We start from the raw sequence: 11,865 nt of genomic DNA, 5'->3' as shown, positions 1-11,865 counted from the left end.
CGGTGTGATGCTGGCCAGGCGGCTCTGTGTGCTGCCCTGTCCGCAGGTGCCACCCTTGCAGCTCCCATTAGCTGTGGTTCCTGGCCAATGGGAGCTGCAGAACCGGTGCTTGGGGCAGGGGCAGCGTGCAGAACCCCCTGGCTGCCCCTACATGTATGAGCTGGAGGGGGGAAATGCTGGTGCTTCCGAGAGCCACGTGGGGAGAGCAAGCCCCTGACCCTGCTCCCCAGTGGGAGCCTGAGGACTGGATTCAAAGGTCTGACAGGCAGGACACGGTCCAGGGACTGTAGTTTACCCACCCCTGCTTTAGCAGCTCCAATTAAATGATTTTTTTAAAATGTACAACTTAAATTGTTTCCAAACAGTGTACCACCATATAGGATTAGCTTTATTACTAAAGATTAAGGCCAAAATAATTGTCAAGAGGAAGAAAAAGGAAACTTTCAAGGGACAATATAGTTGCAAATCATGTAGAAAAGGAGTAGTTATGCCACTGGCACAAGAGTTCAAAGATTTATATGGAAGCAAGGGCAAAAATGCAGTTATACCTCTACTATATTTGATTCAAGGAACATGCACTGACCTACCAGTGTCCTCATTTATTGATTTAACTTAGCCTAAACTGTGCTATATTATGAAAAATACTTTTTGAAATCTTTATTGTAAAAGTTTTACACTTCAAGCTTGTGTAACTTTTTTGTCTGTTCCCTGTCTTTAAAAGGCATGGGGTTGTTTTGTTTTTTTTTGGGAGGGGGGGGCGGGAAGAGCAGGACAGCTTGTAGGCTGATAGCTAAAGGTCCTGTTTTTGTGGTATCATCCCAACAGTTGTGATAGCTCTTCAATGTGGCAAATGCAAACCAGTGGCAGGGAAGTTACCACCTTCTGCATTGTCGATAATCGTAGGAACAACAGTATCAGGTGGCCCTGCGCTAAAATATATCCTTCTTCTTGCAAGTCCAAGTGTATAAGCAAAAGTTGAGTAGTACTAATCAGCCCTATCTTCTTGCGGGCTCGTTTTTTTCCAGATCTTGGAAACTTTGGATGCAGTAAAGCTGCTTCAGCCATTATTGTCCTGTGTGCCTCCAGCCCTTCCAAACATCTGTTTCTGGTCACATCTCGTGGATGGCCTGGATACAAATATCTTCGAAACCGCTTTAAAAAGTGAAACAGTGTTTGTATGGAAAAGGACCCTCGTGTCTCTCCCTCCAAAGCGAGCCAGCCCTCGCTGCTCTGCCCAGCTCAGGTACTCTTGCAGAATCCCGGAACCATAGGGTAGAAGGGACCACAAGGCTCCCGTAGGGTGACCCCCTGCCCAGCTGCAGGATGGGTGGTGGCTGGAAGGTGGGGGTAGCTCTTCCGCCCCGAGTTATTCCCGCAGGCTGGATGGCTCACGCCGCCCGCTGAACGTGTTCCGCCGCTGCTGGCCGCGGGGGCGGGGGAGCGCGGCCCGGGCTCCAATTTCAGGGGCCGCCGCGGGAGCGTGTCCCCAGCGCTGCCCGTCTCCCCGAGAAGCCGGGGTAGGTGATCTCCTCGCTCGCAGCCGGGCGGCGGCCAGGGCTGGCCGGACGCTAGGCACCGGCCAAGGGGTGCCCTAGGGCCTGATCGTGCGCGGAGCTGAGCCCCGGCAGCAGCTCGCCCTGGCTGGAGCGCGGTGAGCCCGGGCAGAGGCCGCGCCGCCGCCGCCCTCGGGGGAGGGGGAGACGCCTTGGGGTTGCGACACCGTCTCGCCCTCGGCGGGGCAGCTCGCTGAGTCAGCGTCGGGCTCCCGCGTGGTGCAGCGAAGGGGAAGCGCCCGGCCGAGCCGCTCTCCCGGTTCCCGGCCGCACCGACCGACCGAGCAGCGCCGGGCTCCGGTGCCCGAGTCCGGCCCGCTCGGGGCGGCAGCAGCGCCGGGTCCCGGCCAGGCGGCCTCGCTCCTCCCCTTTCCCTCCGTGTCCCCGCGCGCGCCCTGCCCGCCGCCGCGGTGAGTCCTGCGCGCGCCGCGCTCACCCTGCCGCCCCTGGGGGCGGGGGGCTCGCAGTGCTGGGGGCGGGGCAGATGGGGGGGTCTCAGTGTTGGGGGGGTCTCAGTGTTGGGGGCAGGACAGATGGGGGGGTCTCAGTGTTGGGGGCAGGACAGATGGGGGGGTCTCAGTGTTGGGGGGGTCTCAGTGTTGGGGGCAGGACAGATGGGGGGGTCTCAGTGCTGGGGGAGGGGCTGCTTAGGGGGTCACAGTGCTGGGGGGGGCTGTCTGGGGCAGGAGAGCGAGGGGGATCACAGTGCTGGGGGGCATGTCACACGGTTGTGGATGAGGCCTCGGTGAGGTGAATGAGGCCAATGGCTGCAAGGCTTCTACAGCTCAAGCCTCAGGGTGGCTGGCTGGGTGGTTCTGTGGCTGCCCCCTGCGTTTCCTTTCCAGAGATCTCGTCCCTGTAGTAGGTTTTGAGATGCTGCTGCTTTATGCAAAATAAAGAGTTGAGCATCTGAAAACAAATACAGTTCTTCTAAAACAGTGACGGGGCAGACTTCCTTGGCCAAGTGGGCCAATGGCCATTTGCAGAATTGTCAATGAATGTAATTTGGATTTGGCATAGGTGTCCCTCAAAGTAGGGTTGCCATCCCTCCAGGATTGCTCTGGAGTCTCCAGGAATTAAAATGAATATTTAATTAAAGATTTTGTCGTGATGAAACCTCCAGGAATACATCCAACCAAAATTGGCAACTCTACCTCAAAGATACCTATTAACTGCATAGAGGTGGTTGACTTAAAACACGTGACTCCAGGATTGAAAGCCCTCAGTTTAGGTTGCCGGCTGCCTGACGACTATGTGTGTGTGAGAAGTGGGAGAATTTTCTTTACCCCAGTCCAGTGGCCCACAAGTCTGGCCCGGTGCTGTGTTTCCCACTGTTAAGTATGTGCCTCTTTACTGTCTCTCTTTGCATGGCTTTACCAACATTGAATTGTTTTATTTGGGATGGTGGTGGAAGGAAAGAGAACGATTCAAAGATCCAGAGATGTAGGAGCAAAATATTTCAGGTAGCCCAGGTCTCAGAAATAAGGGGATATAAGAGGGAAAGGAGCAGGAAACCAAGGAGGTATCAGATAATGTGGGATGAATTTCTTGGGAGATGGTCCAGTGAAGCAAGTATGCAAGAGGGGAATAGTGGGACAAATGGGTTAGTGGAGTTGAGAGGAAAGGCAGAGAAATGTACAAGGTTTAATTAATGAAGTAAAGAAAAATTAACTAGCTGTAATTGAATTTTCCTTGACATTCTGGGAGGTGTATTGTGAAATCCTCTCATTCAGTCCAGATGTGTCCTCGTCTGGAGTTTGGTCTGTGAGATACAGCCAAACTCAAATTACTAGGTGACATGGAAACAGTAATGTTTTCTATAGCTACGGTGTACCGGCATTAAGTATTTATGATTCTTATTCTAGTTTAAAAAAAAATTTTTTTTTTAGTCCAGGCTTTGTTTGTTAATCTAATATTTGCACTTTGTAAATCTGTACTCAGGCTGTAAATCTGTACTCAGGTGTTCCTAAATTGCAAGGGTTGAGTTTCATGTTTCTTCAGTGAGAGACACTCCCATTCCTCAGAAATTTGGCAGAGGACACATCACATTAGGCAGGGCTTGAAAAGTGTGCTGAGCAACTTTTAGGTAGAGAATTAAACATAACAGCTAGAGGCTAATATGGAAACCCCACTAGCAAAGGCAGTAGGAAAACCCAAACCCAGCTGCTCCTCCCCAACGTCACCCCCTGCTGCTGGCAGAGGGAAGGTTCTGCAGGAAAACAGTACACCTACATTACCAATAGCAGATCCTGGGTTAACTCTTTTTCCTGCATACCAGTGGCAAAGCCAGAATGGTCAGGCCTTACACATGATCCCTGTAAAATGGAATATGACCATCAGCAGCCTGACAAAGGAAATGCAAGAGGGCCCTATTGAGCTAGGTGTTGTGTACCCACTTAACAGTGAGATGATCCCTGGCAAGAATTAGTTTTACTCCAATCCTTAAGAGACCAAGCATGGAAAATTTCTAGGGCTGTCAATTAATCACAGTTTACTCACATGATTAATTCAAAACAAATTAACTTGATTAAAAAATTAATTGTGATTAATCGCACTTTAAATTGCACTGTCAATAATAGAATACCAATTTAAATTTTATTTAAATATTTTGGATGTTTTTCTATGTTTTCAAATGTATTGATTTCAGTTACAACACTGAATACAAAGTGTACAGTGCTCACTTTATATTATTTATTATTACAAATATTTGCACTAAAAAGCAAGAAATAGTATTTTTCAGTTCACCTCATACAAGTACTGTGGTGCAATCTCTTTATGGTGAAAGTGCAATTTACAAATGTAGATTTGTTTTTGTTACATAACTGCACTCAAAAAGATTTCATTTGAGAAGAGGATGGTGTTAGGAATAGCAAGATCAAAATAAGCAGAGGCTATATTATCAAGAACAACAAGCCAGTATTGAGAATCACTTGTATAATCGTGTGTAAAAGAGCTTGCCTTAAAAGAAACAAGAGCCATCAATCTATCAGTTGGCACAAATAATATCTTCTCTCCTCTGCGTTCCTCCAGATCTATTGTTCTTCAAACTACCAGGAATAATTACCTAAACTTACTCTGATTTTAAAGTAGAGAGGGGAAAAAAACCCCAAGGTCAGATGCTGCTCTCAGTTACACTGGAGTGAAGCCAAAATAACTCCAGTGAAGCCACAGGAGGCACTTCCTGTCCCAGGCACTGCAACCTCTGGGGTCCCAGCACCACTCAGGTTTGACCCAACCATCATGATGACGGGAGTCCAAGTACGCCAAATTTGAGTGAATGGCTCTGTAAGCCCATGAGCAGGGTCACAACTCCATTCTCACAAATTTGGTACAGTCAGAGGGGAGGGGCCAAACCCAAGCCGCACTGCAACCCCGGAGATTGCAACATTTGGAGCAGAGAGCCAAGTCCAGTCAGCCTCACAGCACAGGAGTTGCAGGAGCCGCCACTGTGGGGTGAATGCCAGGAAGGACCCCGTTGGGCGGGGGGCAGGATCTGACCGAAACCAGCCCAGGGCCTCCACCCTCAGACTTTACTGGGTCACGACAGGCCATAAACATTTATAAATGGGTCCTAAGCCCAAAAAGGTTGAGAACCATAGTTTTAGGGGAGGCTGAAATAAATATAAACTCTCATATCACCAAGGCAAGCCATTTCATTGGGATCCTGACTTTTAGTCATATTAGAACATATCTGTAGGAATTTTGCAGGACTGGATTATAACCGTATTTTATCTAGAAAATCTCTCCTCTCTCTATTGTCAAGGGGATATCCTTAATGTCAGACAATTCTAATACTCTAGTGGAGCAGTGGACATAAATTCTACCCCTTGTTAGCATGTAATGATTATGCTGTGGGTTTTTTGTTTGTTTGTTTTTCTTTATAGCACTGCCAAGCACAAATATAGTTATGTTGGAGGAGGCACTTTCATAAATCTGTGTTCAGGTTCTGGAAAATATTACCAGTATGCTGAAATGTCTCATGCTATATACACTGTGACAGGTTTCAGAGTGGTATCCGTGTTAGTCTGTATCAGCAAAAATAACGAGGAGTCCTTGTGTTCTAGCCCACGAAAGTTTATGCCCAAATAAATTTGTTAGTCTCTAAGGTGCCACAAGGATTCCTCATTGTTTATGCCATACACTGTAGATTTTTTGTTTTGTTTTGTTTTAAGACAATGGAGTGTAGTAAAATTCTGTGTGGATCTTTTGTATGAATTGTCCGTGTGGAAAAGAGTGGCTTTCACTTGTTAAAAATGTCTGCAAATGCTGCTGCTGCTTTTTCTGTCGGTCTTTCTTGGCATTGGGGTAATTAAAAAATTAGTTTTAAAATTCTCCATAGACTTAATCCTCAATAGTGGACAAGAGCCATTGACGTGTTGTGCTGAATAGGGAGGAATTTTTGCAAGTACTTAAGTGCTTTTTTGGATCAGGGCCTAAGTGCTAAGGGTTCTGAGACCTGAGTGGTGTTCCTGGCTCTGCTTCTGTCTTGCTATGTGACCGTGGGCAGTTACTTTACCTCTCTGTGCCTCAGATCCCCGTCTGTAAAATGGGGTGGGGTGTAAATGATGCTTATCACAAAGTGCATTTAGATCTATGGATGGAAAATGCTATATGAGCGCTAAGGATAGTATTGTACATTGGGCCGTTGTAAAACAGATTTGAGAATACTCCAGGGTTCTCGTCTGTTGGTGGGGCTTTGAAGTATTAATGGAGGTGATACTCTCTCTTCTCTTCCCGTGGGGTGGAAGTGGTGCAAAATTCCAGTGGTGACGGTGACAAACTTTTTAAATCTGGAATATGTATGTATACATACTATATAATTCTGAAGGGAAGCTTTTGTTGGATTGAGTAAAAGTCCATGTTGTTAAATGTTACTCCTGCTTTCACTGCCAGGTACATCTTTGGGGAAGATGGAAGAGAAAGCACACACACATTATACACCATCTGTCATTCCCCTTGCCTCTTAAGTAGTCGTGAATATTCTGAATACAAAAGACAATCTAAATGCTGTTAAAGTACAGTATGGCTAAATGGAGCTGTGCAGGAGGGCAGAACTTTATTTGCTGTGGGGAACTATAACCACATGAACAGCTTGACTCTTCATAATTTAAACACAACCATAGTGATGCATTAATAGATTTTTTTGCTACCGTTTACTTGGTTTTAAAGAAAAAAACCAAAACCATATATTTAAATTGAAATACATACTTCATGGACTACGTGCGCTTGCCAGCGTTACCCTATGAAATTATGGTATAAACATACCGTGGGCCCAATCCTGTATGCCTAACTAAACCAAAAGCCCCATTGACTTGCACAGGAGTTTTGCCTATGCTAGGAGTGAGGAATCAGTCCCTGTATGTAATTAACAGAACATCTAATCACTCAAATACATCCGTGTATGGAATGCCAGATATTTATAGACTGGTTACAGGTATGCAGTCTAGAAATCAACAGTACAGTATGTTTAAAAACATAAGGAAATATCATATACTATGAACTTGCCATGTGCAATTTTTAAACATTTACATCTCCTTTCAGAGAGTCAGTAGGAGTGGTTTGTTTTGGACAATCAGAACAGAACTAATATGGGTTGGATTTTTCATTTGGTTTAATTCTTTAAAGAGAAACCATCTCAGTCCTAAATTAGTTTTTCCTTTACTTTAAAAACTAAGTGACCAAGGGAAAACCTGCTGTTCAGACTGGTTTTGCTTCCCCATCTTGTATACTCTCTGCCTGTGAATAGCCAGTTTAATCAGAAGCCAAACTTAATGGATTAAATACTTTTCATGCTCTTATTGCAGCCTTCACCCCTTTCCCTGTTGCATGTAAGTTAAGAGGCTCCAATAAGATCCTTTGGCAATAAGTATTTACAGTATTGATGAACCACAATATTCTTCACTACCGGATTAGGTGAGCTTCTTGCATCACCAGGCAAGGGACTGGCAGGCATGAGCAGCAGTTGTGATGAGATTTGAGGGAAGCACTTTGAGGAAAAAAGAGGGTGTGAACAGTAGAAAGCAGAGCCAATATTTTCTGGCTGCACAAAGATAACCGTTTTAAAGAGCTGTTGTAATCAGCAGACTGACTACATCAAAATGGCATCATTTTACTCATCCTTGTGTGACTCCATCTCAGTGATTATACAGCACGTCCCCCTTGACCCATGTCCCCCTTTCATTTCTCTCTTGCCCCAGTCCCCTCCCATCTTTCATTATCCCCAGCAATTCATGCTCCTTTCCCTCTGTTTCCCCCTTTCCCTCTGTTTCCAGCGTTGCTATTGTTTCCCCTGTCCTACAGATCCCTTCCACCTGCCTATTGCTCTAGTTCCCTTCTCTCCTTTTGCTTTTAAACTCCTTGGATGAGCAGTCTTCTCCCTTGATTGCTCCTCCTCCAGTTTTTTGAGCTCATGCTTTCTGGCTTTTGCCCTGTTCAATCCACTGAAACTGCTGTCCTCAAACTAACAGCCTCTGCAGTCAGTTACTCCATCTTCCCCTCCTCCACAATCCTCATGGCTGTTCCATGGTTATGAGGCTACACATGCGTCATATCTACACCCAAGGCTCTCAAATCTCTCTCTCCATCTTTTTGGTAACCTGTACAGTCCCACATCTCTGTCTGTCTCTGGTTATTGTTACGAATTATACCTCACAGGTCACGCACAAGAACTGCTGCAAATTATACCTGATAGGTCACGCACAGTTTGAGTCTAGGCTGAGGCACACGAACAAAGTCCACAACTGCAGAGTTCCCAAAGACACTAAGTTTATTATGCTCGAGCGTGGTGCCCCCCTGCTAATCAGGAGGGGACCCCGAATGCAGGTTATACAGAGATTATATACCTTTTAGCAAAGCATGTTGCCCTCATGCATCGGAAACCTTAGTCAATAGATAAACCCTTCCTTTATCTACCACCTATTCCTGCTAAGTGCATCCCCCGTGCTAAACCATTACTTCAACTACACAAATGGTCCTAAAGCAATGCACCAGTAGCCTTTCTTATCAGGATGGGAGGTTCGCATCAAGGCCAAAAGGCAAGGAATTAAAAACAAACAAAGAACAGAAACCGGGAGTCGAGACAGGCTGAAAACAAGAGGGGGGTTTTCACAGGAATGCGATATCTAAGGAACACTCCTCCTGGTGCATAATGTGTTTGCTTTTAGACAATGGTGGGCCCCAAACCAAAATAAAGTCACATATGCTAACTTTTCCTTAACATTATCTTCTTTCAGATGTTTCTATCCCACCTCAAGCTCTGTATGTCTCAAATCAAACATACGGTATTTTTTACCCATACGCTTGCCCCTCTGTCACTTTGTTACCCGGGTTTGTGGCTTTGTAAGCGAGTGGAAAGTTTAAGTCCAATAACAGTTCTAAAATCCACCCTTTCTTCTCCATCCTTGATAAAATCCTGCTCTTTGTCTTGGTTGTAATTCTACCTCCTCCTTTCTGGGTGTTTAGGCTACTCAGATCTAAGTATATATGTATCTCTGTTTTAGTTAGCCCATACTGATGTGTTCATCTACTTATCAGAGAAACACACGTTAGCTGTACTTGCAGGCTGTAGTGGTGGTGTTGCTCGAGGAGGAGTTCCACTTGAGTATCAACTGAGTGATGTCTTACGATAGATGGATCCTAAAATAGCCACTACCGGTCACAAAACAATCCTGAGGTTCAGAGATCACGTGAAGATTGTTTGTATTCATTAACCCTGTCATAAATGCTACATCAGTTAACTAAAACATTTCTTGACTCCAAACATTTTTTAAAGCTATTCAATATACTAAAATACCTGCCATTGCTTTGTACCCCCAAACGTTTCCAGCAGAATTCCACATGCTGGAGAATTGCATTGGATCTGGAGCCAGCAACTGGAGTGGCTGAGATGGATGCACCTCTGAGCTTAGCAAGTGGATTCTTTCAGCACCTATTTCTAATCTGTAAAAAGATTCACACATCACCTTTAAATGTAGTGTGTGTGTAAATTTAATTAATAATAAAATGAATATTGCAAGCTTGTAATGACAAACACACAATACTTCATAACAATACAAGACAAAGTAAGACACATCTCAAAAGATGTAATGGTAGATCAACTGTGTCAGATACTGTTCCTTCTAAAGAAGCGGCCCATGGACTTGCAAACAAGTGTATAGGTACGATGATGTCTCCATACTAGCCTTGGGGTTTAAGCAATGGGTGAATAAAGGATTAGGTTAGCAAGAATTGTACTACCTAGTTTCTAGTTGCAGGCTCTTCTGAACAGTGACTTTGTGTGTATAGCAACTGCCACAGTGGATTTCCAATTCTGATTGGGGCCTTTGGGGCATTATCACATCTTGAGGGTTCTGTTTTAGTAAGATTATATGATCTATTTTAGTAAGATTGTGCAGCTGCTTTAGTTTACGAATAGGACTGGAAGGTTCATTACACGCTAATACAATGCTCTGCAATGCCTATTAGCTATTCCAAGAAGCAATAAGTTAAAGGTTAAACCTTGTCCTGATGTGACATTTGACCAGTTTATTGTGGTAGTTGAAGACATTCATTTTTACTGTTTAATTAGACTGATACCTGCTTTCCAGAAAACCCAGCACCTGCATTCTTTCAGGGTTAGCCTCACCACTGGACACATCAGGACTAATCAGTGTTGCCAACTCAAAATTTTTTCATTAGTCAGGGAAACTCAGGCTCCCCCACCTCCTGTGAATAATGGGATGGCTCTTCTCAGTCCCACTCCTCCCCTCTTCCTCCTTGCAGCACCCAACCTGGAAAGGGGGAGAAGAGGGACTCTGCTGCAGGCACCCCAGGCCTGAGAGATGGGTTGAAGAACCCCAGCAGTTGCAGGAGGAGCAGAGGTGGGGCTGGGGGGCCAGAACTGATTTAGGGGCTTGGGACAGATGTGGACACAGGGTTGATTTGGGATTGAGGGCAGAATTATTTGTTGCTGAGCAGGGGAATGAGCAGACGTGGAGGTGAAAGAGCTGCAGTGGGACCTAAAATCACATTACTCTAATAACTTGGGAGAGTGGGCAGCACTAGTAGCACATGTGCTGGAGTGGGCAGGTGAAGTTCAGAGGACCCAGCATAACCTCTTTTTAAAATGCCTCATGATTCTGGGACCAATCTCATGATGTTTTGGTGTCTGAGTTTTTTTTAACCTTTGGGGTTGTCACTACTGCTCCTGATTCCTTCAGCAACAAGTTACATCCAGTTGTCATATTCACAGAATGTTTATATGGCTAACTAGTCCTGGAGGGAGTCATAATTCATATTCCATGATTAATATCATTCAGCATCAGACCCACCCCTAAAACTTTGTGAGAAGAGTTTGCACGTAATCAGCCAAGTAATGAAGCTATTGATTTGAAATTTGTGCAGGCACTGGCTAATCCATTGCCCCATCCATGGTTAGCTGGAGACACAATGTGATCACTAATCCAGATGAGAGAATTGTATGCTAAGAAAAGGCCTGTTAAAGAATACAAATCTTGGTCTCATTGCTATAGCCAATGTGGCTTAAGGGAAAGTCAGAACTGTACATCACAGCATGCATTAAATCAGCCAGGCTCCATGCATTAATGTTCTATGTCCTTGTTGTCTTACACTGATGGCGATCAGAGGCCCTTTTCATCTGGATAAGCTAGTGACATTTCCTCGATCAATATGTATGGCTATGAGGTTAAAGATACCTCTGGGGAACAGGAATGAACTGCTCTTATTTAACCAAGGGCTGTGACTATATAATTGTATTTTTTGAATATCAAATATCAGCTATTGTATCCATCAGAGAACTGACAAAACTGGTTTGTAATTAATTGCAGTTACTTGAACTTAAATAGTAATATAATAAAATATATGTAATTACTATTTTGGTACAAGCACTGAACCTACATTTAATTTACTAGCTGAGAACCAGACTTCTTACAAGATCATGATTGGACCCATTCTAAATACCTTTTGAGAATTTGCAAATTGAACTTGAATTGCATTCCTGAAGTATGCCCTACAGGTCCAAGGTGGAAAATGTTGGGTGAAACCTTGATGCAGCAGTTCCAGTGAGATTTTTGTGAACACTTTCAGTTTTCTAATTGTAGTAACAGTAGAAAACATCTCCCTCGCTTCTCTGCAAGAAAGCCAGTGTAGCTGCTTCAAAGTGGATATAATTCCCCAAGGCATTTACAATGCAGAAAAGCTTTCCACAGCCTTCTCACCCTCTTTCCCTTTCCAGCTATAAATAAGGCCTTATCCACTCTGAGGATTTCATCCGTAGCGACCAAAGACCTGTGCAGACTCTCAGCACTTTATGTAT

The 11,865-nt window shown here is 44.8% G+C and overlaps 1 protein-coding gene across 5 annotated transcripts in view; it reads left to right on the top strand.

Moving 5' to 3' along the window:
- Positions 1–1,175: 1,175 nt before the first annotated feature.
- The window catches only part of NOD1 (nucleotide binding oligomerization domain containing 1), a 50,553-nt gene continuing 39,863 nt past the window's right edge, over positions 1,176–11,865 (top strand). The window contains exon 1 of one of the 5 annotated variants that reach the window (XM_075125709.1): positions 1,176–1,243. The gene's annotated coding sequence lies outside the window, so the exon portion shown is untranslated. Of the gene's footprint in view, positions 1,244–1,346; positions 1,652–1,746; positions 1,964–11,865 lie in introns of those variants that run through there. The other 4 variants (XR_007355008.2, XM_048838715.2, XM_075125708.1 and 1 more) reach the window with 4 other exon arrangements.

Source organism: Caretta caretta, chromosome 2 (assembly GCF_965140235.1).
Source record: "Caretta caretta isolate rCarCar2 chromosome 2, rCarCar1.hap1, whole genome shotgun sequence".
Classification (NCBI taxonomy): Eukaryota; Metazoa; Chordata; order Testudines; family Cheloniidae; genus Caretta; species Caretta caretta.
This window is presented reverse-complemented; position numbering and strand designations above follow the sequence as displayed.